The sequence below is a fragment of the Trichosurus vulpecula genome, chromosome 6, assembly GCF_011100635.1.
Source record: "Trichosurus vulpecula isolate mTriVul1 chromosome 6, mTriVul1.pri, whole genome shotgun sequence".
Lineage (NCBI taxonomy): Eukaryota > Metazoa > Chordata > Mammalia > Diprotodontia > Phalangeridae > Trichosurus > Trichosurus vulpecula.
In genome coordinates this window covers 16,361,085-16,382,031 of record NC_050578.1, presented here as the reverse complement: position 1 = coordinate 16,382,031, position 20,947 = coordinate 16,361,085, and the positions used below count along the sequence as shown (strand labels likewise).

General features: G+C 36.9%; 1 pseudogene; it reads right to left on the bottom strand.

The window, feature by feature from the left end:
• Positions 1-5,194: 5,194 nt before the first annotated feature.
• LOC118853323 lies at positions 5,195-9,976 on the bottom strand (annotated as a pseudogene).
• Between the last annotated feature and the right edge of the window lie 10,971 nt (positions 9,977-20,947).

Below are 20,947 nucleotides of genomic sequence, written 5' to 3'. Positions count from 1 at the left end.
TGGTTTTCTTGCATCATTCTCATTTCTCTTCCCACTTTTTCCTCTACTTCTCTAACTTGCTTTTCCAAATCCATTTTGAGGTCTTCCGTGGCCTGAGACCAGTTCATGTTTTTCTTGGAGGCTTTTGATGTAGGCCCTTTTACTTTGTTGACTTCTTCTGGCTGTATGTTTTGGTCTTCTTTGTCACCAAAGAAAGATTCCAAAGTCTAAGAGTGAATCTGAGTCCATTTGTTCTGCCTGGCCATGTTCCCAACCAACTTTCTTGACCCTTGAGGTTTTCATTGGGGTATAACTGCTTGTAGAGTAAAGAGTACTTTGTTCCAACCTTGGGGGGATGCACTGTTGTTTTCAGAGCTATTTCTATACAGCCAGCTCTGCCACACCAACACTCCTCCTTCTCCAAGAACCCCCAACCCGGACCTGACTCATATCTTAAGCAGGCTCTGCACTCCTGCTCAGATGCTCCATGTAATTCCTCCTACCAGGTGGGCCTGGGGCCAGAAGCAACTGCAGCTGTAGTTCTGTAGCTGCACCACCTCTGTGGCCCCCAAGGCAGTGGCCAAATGGTAAACTCCTTCCACTTTGTCTCCTGCAGCTTTTCCCACTAACCTTCTCTGTTGCCTTTGGTGTCTGTGCGTTGCAAAGCTTGGTAACTGCCACAGCTCACTGATTCAGGGCACTAGGGCCTGTTCTGCCTGGCTCCCAGTCTAGTTGATCCTGCCCACCACCCATGCTTGGCTGTGTTCCCCTCTGCTCCCAGCTCCGTGGATGATAGACCTCACCCAGCAACCATCCAGGCTGTCCTGGGCTGGAGCCTTGCTTCCCTCTGCTACTTCATGTATTCTGCAGTTCTTCTCTGTTGTCTTTGGTGTTTGTGGGTTAAAAAGTCTGGTAACTGCCAAAACTCACTGATTCAGGGTGCTAGGGCCTGTTCCACCTGGCTCCTTGTCTGGTTGGTCCACCCACAACCCACTGGGCTCTGCTCCCCTCCGCTCCCTTCCAATTCCCTCTGCTACCTTCTGCTCCCCTCTGCTCCCTTCTGCTCCCCTCCGCTCCCAGCTCCCTGCATGATAGACCTCACCCAGCAACCATCCAGGCTATCCAGGGCTAGAGCCCTGCTTTCCTCTGCTATTTTGTGGGTTCTGTAGTTCTAGAATTTGTTGAGAGCCATTTTTATAGGTTTTTGGAGGGACTTGGCGGGAAGCTCATGCAAGTCCCTGCTTTCTAGCCACCATCTTGGCTCTACCCTGCCCCCCAAAATCAGATTATATTTAAACAAAGTTTGGCACATTTACAAAATGTGAAACTTTGGGACAACTGTTATTAGAAAAAACAGGAGTATCATCTCTATTTTGTGCTACTAATTGGCTTTCTTTTCCAGATAAAATATTTATTCTGTGCAGATAGGATTTGTCCATATATACATATATATATATATATATGTATATATATATATATATATATATATATATATATATATATATTGAAATCCATGTGCTTCCCTTAAATAGAAGGCACCTTGTGAGAAATCTCTGACACTAGTCATGAGATAACAACTTCCCTGCTCTGGGCCTTGGTTTCCTCATCTGTAGAATTGATGATAATAGTAACTATAAGACCTATTTCAGAGAAGCTTAAAGCTCAGCTGATAGTTGGAGAGATTTTGCACAACTTAAAGCTACTATCCATTATATTATTGTTCCCTTTTTTGTGCTCTTTTATATTCTCCCAATGACACTATCATAATATGAAAATTCTATGGGCCAGAACCTTCCATTCTTCAAGTGCTCTAATGAAATACTCCTCATGGAAGCATGTTTTATTTAAGCAGTTTATGTATATGAACCTTGTGTCTGTCACTTTGTATGGCTCTTCTTTTGCAGTGTATTTTACTATAAAATAGTAGGGCATTGGAAATCAAAAGAATTGAGTCAGAATTCTGGTTCTGACACTTATAATCTGTGTGACTAGGCCATGTCTTTTCTCTTTGGCTTTCAATTTTTTCATCTGTATAATAAAGGTTTGTATGTGTGTGGCACAAGCGAATTAAATGAGGTATCCTTTCATTTCTCAGTCTTTTCCCTCTATAAGGTTCTGTGATTTTCAAAATTATCCAATTTTCTGAAACTTTGAGTTTTTGCATTATCAGTATCACAGAGGTCTATATAAAAGACACGCTTCAGCAACAGGAGTAGCAAGGCAATGAACTATCTAACAAAAAAGATGACTAAGTTATTGGAGAAAGCACATCTTCAAGCAATTTGGCCCACACAGATGGAGTTAACTTACTTGAATTAGATTTACAGCTGACTTGGAACAAACTAACACTAGCAGGATATGGAGCATTGCAGCCATGCAGCCATAAAGAGACATAGGAAACTTATCTGCAATTATATGGGCAATAAACAGAGCCGTAGTTTAAGGAAGCTAAGGTTCAAAGTCAAAATCACAGTAAGCCATTTATGTACCCAATTAATCTCAGAAGGCAGCAAGTTTTGTGTGTAGTAGGAAACTGGAAAACTATAGTAGGTAGAGCTTCTGTAGAGGGAGCAATTGAAGTCCCTGGCATGTTCTATGCCAGATAGATAGTGTGGCCTAATGGCTAGAGTGTTGGACTTGGATTCGGGAAAACCAGGATTTACCTGCTTCCTCTGACATTTAGTAATCTTGCGACCGTAGAAAAATCCTAAGTGTCATATTTTCCTTGTCCACGAAATGGAAATAAATATTGCCATAACTAATTTCCAGGGTTATGGTATAGCTTAATATAACGCTTCAGTGTATAAAAAGTGCTTTACAAATTATAAAGTGTTATAGAAATGTCAATTATTACTGTGTTATGTCATGTATAGGGCAGCTAGGTTGTGCAATGGATAAAGTGCCAGGCCTGGAGTCAGAATGACATCTTCTTGAGTTCAAATCTAGCCTCAGATACTTCATAAGTGTGTGATCCTGGGCAAGTCATTTAACCCTTTTTGCTTCTGTTTCCTCATCTGTAAAATAAGCTGGAAAAGAAAATAGCAAACCACTATCTTTGCTTAAAAATCCCCAAATAGAGTCACAAACAGTTTCACACAATAGATAAAACTCAAAAACAACAATATGTCGTGCATGGCTCAGTGAATAGGGCACAGGACACTAAACCAAGAATACATGAGGTCAAATACTACTTGATAACTCTATGATCCTTGTCTATTCATTATTCATACAGTGGATAGAGCCTGGAGTCAGGAAGATTTGAGTACAAATCTGGCCTGAAAAACTTATTAGCCATATGACTTTGGACAAGTTGCTTAACATCTGTTTGCTTTAATCCACTGGAGAGGGAAATGGAAAACCACTGCAATATATTTGCCAAGAAGATCTCATTGACAGTGTGGTCTATGAGGTCATGATGAATCAGGTATGATAGAACAAGAACTACAATAGTCTCGTGGAGTAGTTAGGTGGTGCAGTGGATAGAGTGCAGGCCCAGATGTCAGGAAGACTCATCTTCCTCAGTTCAAATCTGGTCTTAGACATTGACTAATTGTGAGACCCTGGGCAAGTCACTTAACCCTGTGTGCCTCAGTTCCTCATCTATAAAATGAGCTGGAGAAGAAAGTAATATTTCAGTATCTTTGCTAAGAAAACCCCAAATGGGGTCACAAAGAGTCAAACATGACTGAAATGTCTGAACAACAACATGCTCATTTAGACTATAGCTCTACCCTGGCAAATAAATATTATTATAAGAGAAGAGATTTCAAAGATTTTGTATATATATACACATACACACACACACACACACACACACACACACACACACATATATATACACATATACATATATATACATATATATATATTATAGTCTCCTCAATTTTTCTATAATTTTTAGAAATTAGTGTATTTATTTAGCACACACACACAAAATCCTAGTGGATATTTGGCCTATTTATTTGCTTTCTTTTATTTTGTTTGTCTAGAGATTCATAACAAAAGCAATAATGATCAAAAATATATTTTATTAAGTATCCTAATAGTTGAAATTTTTCCTTCAAGTTCTCTTTGCCTCAGTTTTCTCATCTGTAAAATAGAGTTAATAATAGCACTCAATGCATCGAGTTTTGTGATGATCAAAGGTGTTGCCATATGGAAGTGGTATATAAATGCAACCTATTTATGGTCCTGGTACAATGGAGGAGTGGTTCAATTTTTAGGGAAAATTTTTATTTATTTCTCATAACTGTAAGGCTATACCTCATAATAAAAATTTGTAGTTCTCTATTAACAGTGATTTAGAGCATTTCTATATGACTATAGCTAGCTTTGATTTCTTCTTTTGAAAACTGACTTTTATAGCCTCTTCCCATTTATCAATTGGAGAATGGCTCTTATTTTTATGAATTGGATGCAGTTCTATACTTAGCATATGTTTGAGAAATGAGGCCTTTATCAGAGAAATCTGCTGTAAATATTATTTATATGAATTCATTGTCAATGGTATCTTCTAGCAAAATACAATTTCCCTGAATATCTCTTAATTAGGCCTATTTTTGTTTTTGCTTTGTCTGAGATAGTGATTGCTACATAAGCCCTCCCTTTTTTTTTACTTCAGCTCTGTGTGTGTCTTTGTTTCAACTATGTCTCTCATGCACAACGTATTTTTGGGATTCTGGTTTCTAATTCGTTCTGCTATCTTCTTCCATTTTGTGGGTGAGCTCATCCCGTTTGCATTCACAGTTATGATTACTAACTGTATATTTCCCTCCGTCCCATTTTTGTCTATGTGTACTTCTCTCTTTTTATCCTATCCCTCCTCAAAATGCTGTTTTACTTCTGACCACTATCCACCCTCTTTCTATCATCCCCTACACCTACATATCCCTTATCCCCTTAGTCTCCTATTTCTTTTTTTTCAAAACCCTCTTTTATTTAAAGTGAAATACACTTATCTTTTGCATAGGTTTTAATCAAAATCAAAGCATTGATATTGTTATTTAGCCCATGATGACCTAAGAAGAGAAAATGTATTTCCTCATACCTGAAACTATTCTTATTTAAGAAATATTGTGAGTAATTTATATATATGTTAACCTTTAACTTTAAAATTCAGAAATGCTGACATATCATTAAAGCATTATCATCAAGAGGGAGAAATTTTCAGATACCTTGAAAACAATACCTATGTGTAGGTTATTTCTGATATAGATTAATAAAAATGAACACCATTTTCTCTAATACTAAATAAATGCTTTATTATACTGTTGCTTTTTAGATCACATGACACTATTGAAAATATCTGGTTGCTAATTTCAGAATTATCATGTCTGGAAAAAAAAATATTCTGTGGTTGATATTGCTGGGTCAAAGGAGCAATTTGGAACTATGCCCAAAGGGCTATAAAAATGTTCATACCTCTTGTAAGTTAAGGCTTTCTCCTCCATTGACCCAGTCTATCCAATAGAAGGCTGAAAAACCATCTAAAATCAAAAGGCAGAGGGATGGGTGGCTATAAAACACAGTTTACAGTGACTAAAGGGTGATAAGTAACTGGTTACTGCTGCTGCAAATCACAAGAAAAAATCTTCCAAGACAGCATTTTATTATGTCTTCTGTGCTTTGGGACAGTCTATGTGCAAGAATTTTAACTAGCTGAAGCATAACAAAGTGGTAGTCTGTGTCAGTAAATACGACTTCAACTTCTAATCCACCTTCTGATTTTGGAAGAATACATCTTGCAGTCAAATAATAGAGCATTTCTGTTTTTCCTGTTCTTTCTGGACCAGGGAATTCTAGTATGTCACCTTTTCATGCTTCTCTTGATTCTTGTGTTTGAAAGTCAAATTTTCTATTCATCTATGGTCTTTTCAATGAGAATGCTTGAAAGTTCTCTATTTTATTGAAAATCCATATTTTGCCTTGGAGTGTGATACTCAGTTTTGCTGGGTAGGTGATTCTTGGTTTTAGTCCTAGCTCCATTGACCTCTGGAATATCGTGTTCCAAGCCCTTCGATCCCCTAATGTAGAAGCTGCTAGATCTTGTGTTATTCTTATTATGTTTCCACAATACTCAAATTGTTACTTTCTGGCTGCTTGCAGTATTTTCTCCTTGATCTGGGAGCTCTGGAATTTGGTGACAATATTCCTGGGAGTTTTCTTTTTGGGATCTTTTTCAGGAGGTGATTGGTGGATTCTTTCAATTTCTATTTTACCCTCTGGCTCTAGAATATCAGGACAGTTCTCCTTGATAATTTCTTGAAAGATGATATCTAGGCTCTGTTTTTGATCATGGCTTTCAGGTAGTCCACTAATTTTTAAATTATCTTTCCTGGATCTATTTTCCAGGTCAGTGGTTTTTTCCAATGAGATATTTCATATTGTCTTCCATTTTTTCATTCCTTAGTTCCTTTGGTTCAGTTTTATAATATTTTGTTTTCTCATAAAGTCAGTAGCTTCCACTTGCTCCAATCTAGGTTATAAGTGTTTTCTTCAGTAGTCTTTTGGACCTCATTTCCATTTTTTCCTTTCAAGCCATTCTTCTCCTTATTGGCTTTTTGGAGCTCTTTTGCTGTTTCAGTTAGTCTATTTTTTGAGGTGTTATTTTCTGCAGTATTTTTTTGGGTCTCCTTTAGCAAGTCATTGACTTGCTTTTCATGGTTTTCTTGCATCACTGTCATTTCTCTTCCCAGTTTTTTTTCCTCTACTTCTCTAACTTGTTTTTCCAAATCGTTTTTGAGCTCTTCCATGGCTTGAAATCAGTTCATGTTTTTTCTTGGAGGCTTTTGATGTAGGCTCTTTGACTTTGTTGACTTCTTCTGGCTGTGTGTTTTGGTCTTCTTTGTCACCAAAGAAAGATTCCAAAGTCTGAGTCTGAATCTGTGTCCATTTTTGTTTCCTGGCCATGCTCCTAGCCAACTACTTGACCCTTGAGTTTTTTGTCAGGTTATGACTGATTGTAGAGTAGAGACATTTGTACCAAGCTTGAGGGGTTACACTGTTGTTTTCAGAACTGTTTCTACACAGCAAGCTCTGCCACACCAGTGCTTCTCCTCCCCCAAGAACCGCCAACCTGGATTGTACATTGACCTTAAGCAGGCTCTGCACTCCTGCTCTGATCCACCACTTAATTCCTCCCACCAGGTGGGCCTGGGACTGGAAACAACTTCAGCTGTAGCTCCGTCCTCAGAGCTGCACCACCTCTGCTGTCTCCGGAGCAGTGGCTGAATGGTGAACTCCTTTCACCCTAACCTTCTGGGTTGTCTTTGGTATTTGTGGGTTGAGAATTCTGGTAAGTGTCACAGTCACTGATTCAGGGTGCTATGGACTGTTCCGCCTGGCTCCTGGTCTGGTTGGTCCAGGTGCAGCCCATGCTGGGCTCTGCTCCCCTCTGCTCCCAGCTCCGTGGGATAGACCTTATCCAGCGACCATCCAGGCTCTCCTGGGCTGGATCCCTGCTTCCCTCTGCTATTCCATGGGTTCTGCTACTCTAGAATTTGTTCACAAACATTTTAATTGGTTTTTGGAGGGATCTGGGGGAACTTCATGCAAGTCCCTTCTTTCTAGCTGCCATCTTAGCTCCACCCCCTAGTCTCCCATTTTTATTTTGGGTAGGTTATATTTCCATACATGACTGCACATGTATATGCTCCCCTCTTTGAAACAATCTCAATAAGAGTGAGGTTAAAGCATTTGTTTCCTACTCTCTATTTTCCCCTCCAATGAAAAGCTTTTCCTTGTTCACCTCTCTTATGTGAGAAAATTTGCCCCACTCTTTCCCTTTCCCTTTTTCCCAATGCATTCCTCTTTATTACATTTGGCGTTCCAACATAATCAACTCACACCCGTGGCCTCTGTCTATGTAAAATCATTTTAACTGCCCTAATAATTATAAAGATTTTAGGAGTTACATGTTTCATCTTTCCATTTAGGAATGTAAACAATTTAATTTTACCAAGTCTCTTATGGTTATTCTTTCAAGTCTTTTTCATGTTTCTATTGAGTCTTAGGCTAGACATTGGTAATGCTTAAAAATCTTCTATTTCATTAAAATCCATTTCTCCTCTGAAGGATTATTTTCAGTTTTGCTTCATAGGTTATTCTTGTTTGTAATTCCAGCTTGTTTGCCTTATGGAATATCATATTCTAGGCCCTCCAGTCCTTTCACATAGAAATAGCTAATTATTGTGTGATACTAACTGTGGGTTAATGATATTTGAATTGTTTCTTTCTGGCTGCTTGAAGCATTTTGTCTTTGTCATGGGAGCTTTGAAATTTGGCTATAATATTCCTGGGAGTTTTCATTCTGGGATTTCCTTCAGGAGGCAATTGGTAGATTCTTTCAATTTCTATTTTACCCTCTAAATCAATGCACTTTTACCCAAAAATTCCTTGAAAAAAATGTTGTTCAGCTTGTTCATTGATCATCATTTTCAATTGGTCTAATACTTCTGAAATTATCTCTCAATCTGTATTCTTTGTCATTTGTTTTTCCAATGAGATAGCTCACATTTTCTTGGATTTGTTCATTCCTTTTACTTTGTTGTATTGTTTCTTTCTTTGTGGAGTCATTAGTTTCTAGTTACCCAACTCTAAATTTTAGGGAATTATTAAATTTTCAGTGATATTTTGTGTCTCTTTCCCCCTGTGATCAATTCTGGTTTTTAAAGGAATTTTTTTTCTTCTGTGATTTTTTTTTTACCTTCTTTGCCATTTGGCCTTTTTTAAGGATTTCTTTTTCTTTAGTGAATGTGCCCTTAAAAAAACATTAGGCCAATTTTACTTTTAAGCTATTATTTTCTTTAATATTTTTGCTGTCCCTCTTTTACCAAGGTTTTTATTCTTTTTTTATAATTTTCTTGCATCACACTCATTTCTTTTCCTAGTTTTTCCTCTATCACTATTAATGCTTTCTTTAACTCTTCCAGGAATTCTTGTTGGGTTTTGGTTCAATTTGTATTCATCTTTGAGGCTTTTTGTTGTTGTTTTCATGTTGTTGTCTTCATCTGAGTTTGTCTTGGTCTTCTTTGCCACCTTAGTAACTTGTTTCAGTCAAATTCTTTTTGTATATTTTCTCATCTCTTTTACAACTTTTAAATGTATTTTAAAGGTGGGTTTTTCTTATTTTGGGTTGGGGGGCACTGTTCCACAATTCAGGCTTTTTCATGTTGCTCTTTTCAGAGCTACTTCTGGGATGTCAGTGTCCTTTTGGTGCTTCTAAAGTGATGATCCTTGGAGAATTGTGGTCACTGCTTTCTTGGTCTGCTCTCTTGTCTTTCACCATGAAGGGCACGTGGTCACCTGTAGCTCCCAAGTGCTAGTACCTTTCTTCTTGTTGGGATTGTGACCCAAGGCACCTATTCCTTCATGGTGACTATCAGCACTCTTTTCCACCTAGAAACTGGGACTCAGAACTGCTTATGGGAAATAAAGTTGCTAATGAGTTCCTGCTGTAACCAGGGCCAGCAAAAGGCCTTCTGTAATCTCTTTCTGAACAGTTGTCTGCCCACTGTACCATCTCTAAGTGGAGAGTGTCCAAAGCTGCTACTACTGTTCCTGGGTCTGCTGCATGTGTGGTCTTTGAAAAGGCTTCCAACTCAATGACATACACTTTTTTCTGAAGTTTTATTAGGCAGAATAAATGTTGCACCATGAGCTTTTGTTGGCTCTGCAGCTTCAAAAAATTTGGGTTGAGGAATTGTTCTAGAGTTGTTTGGAGGGAATGCTGAGAGACTTTTTCTAGGTTCCACTAATATGCCACTTTTGCTGTGCCCCCTGATTCACTTTTCCTTACTGTATGTATTCAGGGAAGACTACAACCTCTAATGTGAAGGCTGCAGAGCCTGTTTCAGGGCGTTCCACCTTTGGTGCCTACCTGATTCATCCAACTATTACCTGTGGCTCCAGGAAGCTGTAGCATATGCAGCAGCCACACTGCACATTTCAGCAGATGGGTTAAACCAGGTTCAAGGGAACCAAGGGCTCTCACATCCATTGGTGAATTAGGGGCATGTCTACCCCAAGTATGTGGATACTTCTTTCAGCAGAATGGGAGGATAAGAACAATTTGTTCCAATGGCCATGAAGGCAGCTGAAGCAGAGCTGTGGAGAGACTGGTTAGACATTAAATGTGGTCATCCACTCTATCCTAAGCTATCACCAATCATCTTGACTTTTTCTTGCTACTAGAATGATTATTTTGGAGGAGACAGTGAAGCTGATGACTTCATGCAACTCTAAATTGATAAAAACCAATTTACATGCTATTAAAAATCACCCATACCATTTTATCATTTACACATAGATGATGAGGTTGTTACATGCGTTGCTGGAGTTAGTTCAGTGTAGGGCAGGCTCCAAAGGAAAGGGTGGGAGAGAAGAGGTATTAGACTGCCCATCAAACTGAATTTCTACCAGAGTGATTTTGCTGATGTCATTGTTGTATAGCTGTGAAACATAGAAAATATATCAGTGCCATGCCAGGAAACTGAATTGTTTTCAATCTGAATAATCCTAAGGAGCTTCTGAAGATCAGCTGGCAAAAGAAGGACACTGAGGTCTTTTCTTGAGCCAAACTTGAGCTAAACTGCCAAGAATTCAAATGCTATTGCAGAGAGCTCAACTTCTGTGGGCTGGCCATGTGGTTTGATGCCAAATGTATATTTTTCTAATAGTCTATTTTATCAAAAACTTTATCAAAAATGCACACAAGGCAAGTCCTAATGTGGAGGTCAGAAGAAGTGATACAAGGAAATTATTGAGGTCTCCCTTTTGCTGTTGCAAAACCTTAGCCTGCATAAGCTTGGCATTTATGATTGTTGCATTATTATTCATTGAAGGGGTAGAAAACCACTTCTTTTGAATGGAAAGTTGGAAATCACAATGCAAATTCAACAATGGGGATGAGAGGATGCTTAATGATGCTCAACATTTGAACATCAACTTTGCATTTTGCTTTATATAAAAAGCAATGATGAGAACAGTCCCTGTCTTGAGAGGAAACAACTAAGAATCTATCCTGTCTATACTTCGGGAAAAATAAAAGAAAATTGAACAGGTTAGGGACCATAGCAGAAGCACTGCCATGAAAAAGGATTGAAGTTTGGGGGGGGGGAGGTATTCTAGAATTCACAAAACATCAGCTTAGATAAACAATCACTCATAAATCAACAAGCATGTCAATGCTTGCTACATTCTAGGTATTATGCTGAGCACAAAGGATACAAAGAAGGTCTCTGGTCTAAAGAAACTCCCATGCTAAAGGGGGTGGCAACAGGCAAACAAATATGCGCAAAATATATATACAGAGTAGGTAGGTGGAAGGTAATCCTGGAGGTAAGGCCTCTTGAAGAAGATGAGATATTTGCTCAAATTTAAAGGAGTCTAGAAGGTAGACACGGGTAATGAGAGCATGCCATGCATGGATTTAAAATGTTAAAGAGTATCATGTTCAAGGAACAGCAATTAGGCCAATGTACATGTATCATAGAGACTGTGGAAGGTAATAATGGGTCAGAATGATAGAAAGGTATGAAAGGACTGAGTTGTGAAGGTCTTTAAATGCCGAACAGGAATTTGTATTTTACCACAGAAGCAATAGTTAACCACTGGTGTTTATTGAATAAAGGGTAATATGGTTGGAACTGTATTTTAGGAAAATCACTTTGACAGCTATGTAAAAGATGGACTAGAGTAAGGAGAGACTTAAGGCAGGGAATGCTACCAGAAGGTCATTGCAATAGAACAAATAAAAGCTTATTTTTTATAACACCCAATCAACATCAACTTATCTCCATACCCTCTTACAAAATGTGTAATGTGTGTGTAATCCATGTATAATCCTCCTAACTGTCCCAATAGTGATAAAGTACTTTAGAATTACAAGTATCATCTTCCCATGTAGGGATGTGAATAGTTTAACCTTATTCAATCCCTGTTGTCTCTTTATAGTTTACCATTTTATGCTTTGCTCAAGTCTTGTATTTGGAAATAAAATTTTATGTTCAGCTTTGATCTTTTCATTAGGAATGCTTGAACATCTTCTATTTCATTGAATAACCATTTTCTCCCTGAAGTATTATACTTAATTTCACTGGGCAAGTGATTCTTGGTTTTGATTTTAGCTCCATTGTCTTCCTGAATATCATGTTCCAAGTGCTCATATCCTTTTATGTAGAAGGTGCTCAATCCTTTGTAATCCTGACTGTGACTCTACAATTCTTGAATGGTTCCTTTTTGGCTGCTTATTTTATTTTCTCTTTGACCTTAGAGTTTGAAAATTTGGCTATAATATTCCTGGGAGTTTTTGTTTTGGGATCTCTTTCAGGAGGTAATCACTAGATTCTTTCAATTTCCATTTTATTCTCTAATTTAAGGATATCAAGATAGACTAGAAGTTTGCATTTATCCATTCAAAATTCATTTATTAAGAATGATGCATCATAATGTATGCCATGACCTGTTGTAGGCTCTGGGGACATAAAGAAAAATGTCGTAGTCTTGGCACCTAAGGACCTTGCATTCTACTGGGAAAATATAGCAAATACATAGAAAACTAAGCACAGAATGTAAATGTAAAGTAGGTTTTTGTGGAATGATCTTATTGTATAAGAAAAACTTTTAAATTCTTCTCATAGAGAATGAAGTAATTTCTGCAACACTATTTTCATTGGTTTTTAAATTAGTCTACAACATAGCTTGTGCCTCTGATGTTCTGTTTCCTAAAATGAAAATGAACCTCATTTATTTTCAATGCCATTTCAACAGATAGATTCTAAAGACCTCAATTAAATAGTGATATATAGCTTCCTACAAAAAAAATAAAATCATGTATTGACTTCTTCCAGTGTTGGATCAGAAAAGTTGATTAAATGACTTCTGTGGCCTGGCACTATACACAGGTGCTGGAAGAAGAAAGAGGAAAACAAGATAAAACTTATGTTTTCTTTTCATTTGTATGGTAACTAATCTAATTTGTTTGGGGAGATGGAATGGGAGAGATATGTATAATAGTTCATGACCAGCGAACAAAAATTAGTTTCATCTAACACCTTGGCATGGCTTCCAAATTTTCAAATGCCAAATGAACTGGATCCCAACAACCTTCAAAAAGGATATTGTGATTTTGGAGGCTTATTATTATCAATGGCAAGAATTCAAGGATAAAAATGCAGAACACATACTAAAAAGAAGTTATTATTTAAAATAAGGCAACTTTTGCATCAAAAAGACCCTTAAGTCTGTCATCCACTGGATAAAACCTTAGGTGAAAAGATTTAGTAAGTTCCCTACAAAAGACTTACTATTAAATTTATTTCCAATAGTCATAGAATGATCTAGATATATTGTTAAAATTGAAAGCAACTTTAGAGATTACTTACTAGGAAATAACGAACATTTAAAAAATATAACTATTTTAATATAATGAGTTTCCTTTGTAATATTATGTATTTTATTTTATTCATAGTTTAGCTGAGAAAGGTTTCCAGTGTGCTCCACAGGCTGCCAAGGCCATCATACACACACACACACACACACACACACACACACACACACACACACGAAAAGAATCCCTGATTGTAGTCCAACCTTTTCCTAAAGTAACTGAAACCTGGAAAAGTAAAGCAGAAGTGAAAAAAGCAGCAAATTTTTATGAATATAACACCAGATTTGGAGGCAGAATTCCTGGTCCTGAATCCTGGATCTCTTAATTACTCTGTGTGTATGTGTGTGTGTGTGTGTGTGTGTGTGTGTGTGTGTGTGTGTGTGTGTACATTTCTTGATTTTGTTTCAGTAGTGTCCAACACTTTGTGACCCCATTTGAGGTTTTCTTGGCAGAAATACTAGAGTGGTTGGACATTTTCTTCTCCAGCTCATTTTATAGATGAGTAACTGGGGAAAACAGATTTGAATGACTTGCTCAGGGTCACATAGCTAGTAAGTGTCTGAGGCCAGAACATAGGAAAATGAGTCTTCCTAACTCCGAGCCTGGCATACTATCTACTATACCACCTAGCTATTTGTCTTTCTTTGTTCCTTCCTTCCTTCCTTCCTTCCTTCCTTCCTTCCTTCCTTCCTTCCTTTCTTTCTTTCTTTCTCTTTCTTTCTTTCTTCCTTCATTCTTTTCTTTCTTTCTTTCTTTCATCTATCTATAATAAAATATGCCTTAATATATGTGTATATCCATATATGTATGTATTAACATATGTATATATTTATATGTGTTCATTATTTACTTATGTATATATTTATGTATGCATATGTATATAGGCATATACATGTTTGTGTTTATGAGGACCCGATCTACATAAACAATTTGATTATAAAATGTATTACAAAGTTCATGAGCCCATGTTAGACATACTGATTTATGTATGAACATTTAGAATAATTTGCTTAGAACATTCACCTTTTCATGATAAATTTTGTAATTTAAAACACTAAACCAAAGTGTCTACAGAAATCTGTATTATTATTGTGGTCTGCTTGTGAAGATTTGAGTCATAATTCATGCAGTGTGTGAAACATTGACAATTAAAGAGTGAATCCCCTTCGCCCAATCTCCCAGTGATTTGAAACACTTTTTGTCCCATTCCAGGTAAATTGTTTACACTGTGAAGGTTCATCTCAGTTACACACAGGCTCCATTTCTCAAGACCTAACCATGGCATTCTTTCCTCAAATAGCTGATCTTACTAACTCTTGCCTTAAAGATCAAATAAGATACTCTCTTTGGCATCTAAACCTTCATAATTTGTTTCCAGCCTATCATTCCAGGCCTGTTGCATATTATTTTGCTCATTCATTAAATGCTCTCACCATACTTGCTGTTCCCCATGCATAACATCCTATGTCTTTTCTCTGTGTTTGCATAGGCTGTGCCATATGCCTGGAATTCTTTCCCTCCTTACATTCACCTCTGGATCCCTAAGTACCCATCGAACCATGGCTCTACTGCTGTTAGGGGCTGAGTTAGAGCTGAGCCCTGTCCTCCTCCGACCTCCAGGCCCAGGGGCCTGCTGAGATAAACTCAGGGCTTTGGGATGTGGGTGGAGCCAGGAGGAGGGGTCTCGCCTTTGTTGCCTCCCTAGCGATTCCAGGTCGGACCTGCCTGACCACGTGGAACTTCTGCTCTCTGGCAGAGCATGTGGAACTTCCGGCTGCCTGACCACGTGGAGTTTCCGGTCTTTGCCTGGACTGCCTGCCCGCAGGGAGCTTTGGGTAGTGCGGGAAGAGAAGGGGAGGAGAGTAGGTGGAGTCAGGGCGGTCCTAGTCCCCAGGTGTATAGTTTTACCTGTCCTTCACCCACGTAACCAAAGGGTGTACCTACATCACTAAAGGTATAAATGTGCTGCTTGCTGAAATAATAAACGGAGTCTTTCACCATCTTGTTCGGCTCCCACCCCGTACATTGTCCGCGAGATCAGGTCCTTTGCTTAGGCAGAGGCCTGGGGCTTGGGGGGAACTCCGAGCGTAGTCACGAGGCTTCGGAAGCTCGTGACATACTGCCACTTTATTCAAAAAGCCTTCTCCCAGCTCAAATCTCTCAGTCCAAATCATTGTGCATTTTTTTGTATGTAACCTATATTTAATCATCTATGACCATGTCTCTCCTCTAGTCCATCCATCATTCAGCCACTAGTGTTATTCCTGAAGTGTGCCATATCACTCCACTATTCAATAAATGCTAGTGGCTTATTGCTTCCTGGACCAAATGAAAAATTCTTTGGTTTAACATATTTGGCTATTCAAAACCTCTTATCTTTCCTGTCTTCTCGAACTTTGCTAAATGTATTCTCATCCATTAACACCTGTCTCCTAGCTATTCCATGAAGAGGACACTATATCTCAGCTCCAGGCATTTTTCCTAGTTCTCTTTCTTGCCTGATACACTCTCCTAATATTGTACCTGCCCTGTACTCCTGGTGTAAGTTCCATTTGGCCATAGTGTATGATTTTTGTAATACATTGTGTAATCTCCTTGCTAGTATTTTATATAAAATATTTTTGCATTGAAATTCATTAAGGAAATTTTTTATGTTTATTTCTCAGGTTTTGCTCTCCTGGTTAGGTATCAAAATCATAAATGAGTCATAAAAATGATTTATAAGGTCTCCTTTAAGTATTTTTTCCAATTAATTTATATAGTATTGGAATTCATTGTTCCTTAAATGGTTGGTAGAATTCACTTATGAATCCATCTGGTCCTCAGGATTTTTCCTTCAGGAGCTCACTGATTCAATTTCTTTTTCCAAGATAGGGTGATACAAGTATTCTATTTCCTCTTCTCTTAATCTGATTATGTTAAGTTTTTTAAATGTTCATCCATTTCACTTAAATTGACAATTTTGCTAACATATTGGGCTACATAACTCCTAATAATTATTTAAATTTCATTTTTATTTTGCCTTTTTGTTTTAGATAATAGCAATTTGATTTTCTTTTTTTTAAAATCAAATTAACTGATGTCTCATGTATTGTTTGAAATAAAATCAGTTCTTAGTTTTATTTATTTATTCAATGGTATTTTTAATTTCAAATTTTAAAATCTCTCTTTTGATTTTTAGGATTTCCATTTTGGTGTTTAATTGAAAAGTTTTAGTTCATTCTTTTTTGTTTGTAGTATCATGTCTAATTCATTGATTTTCTCTTTCTCTCTTTTGTTAATGTATGCATTTAGAGACATAAATTTCCCCCAAACAACTGCTTTAGTTGTATTTCACAAATTTTGGAATATAATCTCATTATTATCATTCTTTTTAATGAAATTATTGTTTCTGTGATTTGTTTCTTGACATACTCATTCTCTGCCATTACATAGTGTAGCTTCCCATTAGTTTTTAATTTATGCTTCCATGTTCCTTATTGAGTACATTTTTTATTGTATCATAGTCTGAAACCAATGAATTTAATATTTCTACTTTTCTACATTTGGTTGTCAGATTATTCCCTACTACATGGTCAGTTGTTGTGAAGGTACTGTACAGAAGAGGAAAAGATATACACCTTTCTGTTACCTTTTAGTTTTCTCCAGAGGCTATTATATCTAATTTTTCTAAGATTATATTTATCTACTTGACTTTTTTCTTATTTATTTTATGATTAGTCAAGCCTCAGAGGGAAATATTGAAGTCTTTCAGTAGTAGAGTTTACCTGCCTCTTTCCTCCTATTGTTCTTTTCTTTGATAATTTGGATGCTATACCACCTGGTGCACATATGCTTAGTTTTTATATCCTTTATGCATGGTTCCTTTTAGTAAGATGCGGTTTTCTGCTTAACCATTTTAATTAGTTCTATTTTTGCTTTGTCTGAGATCATGATTGCTACCCCTGTCTTTTTTCACTTCAGGTAAAACATAATAGATCTTGCTTCCATCCCTTATTTTGGCCTTGTTATTCTTTAGGTTTCAAGTCTATCTATTGTTAAAAAACTTATTGTTGGATTCTGGTTTCTAATCCATTGTATTTGCTTACATTTAATGAGTGAGTTCATCCCATTCACATTTATGATTATGATTACTAACTATGTGTTTCTCTCCAACCTATCTTCTTCTGTTTATCCTTCTGTCTAACCTTTTATCCTATCTCTCCCCTAAAGTCTGTTTTGCTTCTCAACACTGCCTTGTTTTATTTGGCATCCATTTTATCACTTCCCCTTTCTCTTATTCTGTTCCTCTTCTACATCACATTGCATGACAGATTTCTATTACCAGTTGAGTTCATAGATATATTTTCCCCTGTTTGAACCAATCAAAATGTCAGTGAGGTTCAAACATTGCCCACTGCCCCACCATTTTTTCTTCCATCATAAAATCTTTTGTGTCATTTTTATATGCCTTTCTCACAAGTCATCTCTCTTTCTCATCTATCCATTTTTCATATCTTCCCAAAATAATAGACTCATCCTTGTACCTTATTTCTATTTAGAATCATTCTAACTGCCCAAGTACAGATAATATTCTTAGAAGATACATGTATCATCTCCCCATATAGAAAGATAAACAGTTAAGCCTTATAGTCCCTTATAATTTCTTTATCATGTTTACCTTTATATGTGTCTCTTGAGTCACCTGTTTGAATGCTACATTTTATTTTCAGCTATTGATTTTTCATCAGGATTCAATTTCATTAAATATCCATTTTTCTCTTTGAAGGATTGCATTCTCTTTTGCTATGTAAGTTATTCTTGGTTCGTTGTAATTTCAGCTCTTTTGCCTTCTGTAATCTTCCAAGCTCCTGCTCCTTAAACATTGTAGAATATATTTCCTATATTTTCCTGACTATGGCTTCATGATATCTAAATTGTTTTATTCCAGCTGCTTGAAATACTTTCTCTTTGAACCAAAAGCTCCAGAATTTGAATATAATATTCCTGGGAGTTTTCATTTTGGGATCTATTCTACCTTGTGATTGGTGGATTCTTTCAGTTTCTAGTTTACCGTCTGAATCAGTATCAGGGCAGTGCTCCTTGATAATTTTTATAGTATGTTGTTTGGTTTCTTTTTTTATCAAGGATTTCAAGTTCTCTAATAATTGTTAAATTTTCTTTCCTTAATCTATTTTTGAGGTCAGATTTTTTTTAAATAAGATATTTCACGTTTTCTACTTTTTTAATTTTTTAACCATTTTTAAATTGATTCTTGATGTTTCATGGGATCATTAGTATCCTATTGCCCAATTCTAATTCTTAAGGTATTATTTTCCTTAATGAGATTTTGTACTTCATTTTCCATTTGACCAATTTTACTTTTTAAGAACTTATTTTCATCAGTGAAGTTTTGTACTTCTTTTTTCCACTTGGCCAATAATGTTTTTCAAGAAGCTGGTTTATTCAGAATTTTTTGCCTTTTTCACCAAGTTGTTAGTTGTATTTTTAAAATTTTCTTCCTTTTCTCTGATTTTTTACCTATTTTTCTCTATCTCTGTTATTTTATTTTGAAAATCACTTTTCAGTTTTTTTATTGTTATTTATTTATGTAATATTTTTTAGTTTTCAGCATTAATTTTCACAAGAGTTTGAATTACAAATTTTCTCCCATTTCTACCCTCCCCCCCACTCCAAGATGGCTTATATTCTGATTGCCCCATTCCCCAGTCAGCCTTCCCTTCCGTCACCCACCACCCCCTCATCCCCTTTTCCCTTACTTCCTTCTAGGGCAAGATAGATTTCTATGCCCCGTTGCCTGTATATCTTATTTCCTTGTTCCATGCAAAAACATTTTTTTGAACATCTGCTTTTAAAACTTTGAGTTTCCAATTCTCTTCCCTCTTCTCTCCCCATCCAACCTCCCTAAAAATGCTAGCAATTCAACATTGGACACATGTATTTGCATGTGATTACCTTCTCCTCCTATCTGCCCACCATTCTATCACCTCTCCCCTTTTTTATCTCCTTCTTTCCTGTGGGGTTAGGTACCCAACTGAGTGTGTATGTTATTGCGTTCTCAGGTCAAATCTGATGAGAACAAGATATATATATATATATTCCCTTCAGCTACCCGAATACTGAGGTTTCAAGAATTATACACATCATCTTTCCATGTAGGAATGTGAACAAAAGAGTGCAACTTTAGTAAATCCCTTGTGATTTCTCTTTCTTGTTTACCTTTTCTTGCTTTTCTTGATTCTTGCATTTGAAAGTCAAATTTTCTATTCAGCTCTGGTCTTTTCACTGAGAAAGCTTGAAAGTCCTCTATTTTGTTGAAAATGCATATTTTGCATTGGAGTATGATACTCCATTTTGCTGGATAAGTGATTCTTGTTTTTAATCCTCACTCCATTGACCTGCAGAATATCATATTCCAAGCCGTCCGATCCCTTAAGGTAGAAGCTGCTAGAGCTTGTGTTATCCTGATTTTGTTTCCACAATATTCAAATTATTTCTTTCTGGCTGGTTGCATTATTTCCTTCTTGATCTCAGAGTTCTGGAATTTGGTGACAACATTCCTAGGAGATTTCTTTTTGGGATCTTTTTCAGGAGGTGAACGTTGGATTCTTTCAATTTCTATTTTACCCTCTGGATCTAGAATATCAGGGCAGTTCTCCTTGATAATTTCTTGAAAGATGATATCTAGGCTATTTTTTTCTTGTTCAAATTTTTTTTATTTTCTATTTTTTATTTTTAGTTTACAACACTCAGTTCTACATAATTTCAAGTTCCAGATTTTCTTCCCTCTCTCCCCCCATCCCTCCCCCAGACAGCATGGCACATTGAACTTATTTACACAATAGTCAAATTGTGGAGAAGAATCATGACCAGTGGAATGAATCAAGAGAAGGAAGAAACAGAACCACAAACAACCTAAAAACAAAAACAAAAGAGAGAAAAAAAGGGAAAAAAGGGGATCAGAAAGGGTGCCTCAACATGCATTCATACTTCATAGTTCTTAATCTAGATATAGATAGTATTCTCCATTGTGAGTTCCTTGGAGTTGTCTTTGCACCTTATGTTGCTGAGAAAAGCAAAGTCTATCAGGGTGAGTCCTCACAGAATCCATATGTTTGTGTAAGTGTACAATCTTCTCTTCATTCTGCTCTGCTCACTCAGCATTATATCTTGTAGGTTTTTCCAGGTTGTTATGAGGTCTGTATCATCCCCCTTTCTTATAGCACAATAATATTCCACATTTTGCTCAGCCATTCTCCAGTTGATGGGCATCCCCTTGATTTCCAATTCTTGACTAATACAAAAAGAGATGCTATAAATATTTTTGTACATACGGGTCCTTTTATCACTTGTGTGATCTCTTTGGGATACAACCCTAGAAATAGTATTGCTGGGTCAAAGTGTATGAACATTTTTATAGCCCTTTGGGCATAGTTCTAAATTGCTCTCCAGAATGGCTGCATCAGTTCACAACTCTACCAGCAATGTAACAATGTACCAATTTTCCCACATCCTCTCCAACATTTATCATTTTCCTCTTTTGCCATTTTAGCCAATCTGACAGGGGAGATGTGGTACCTA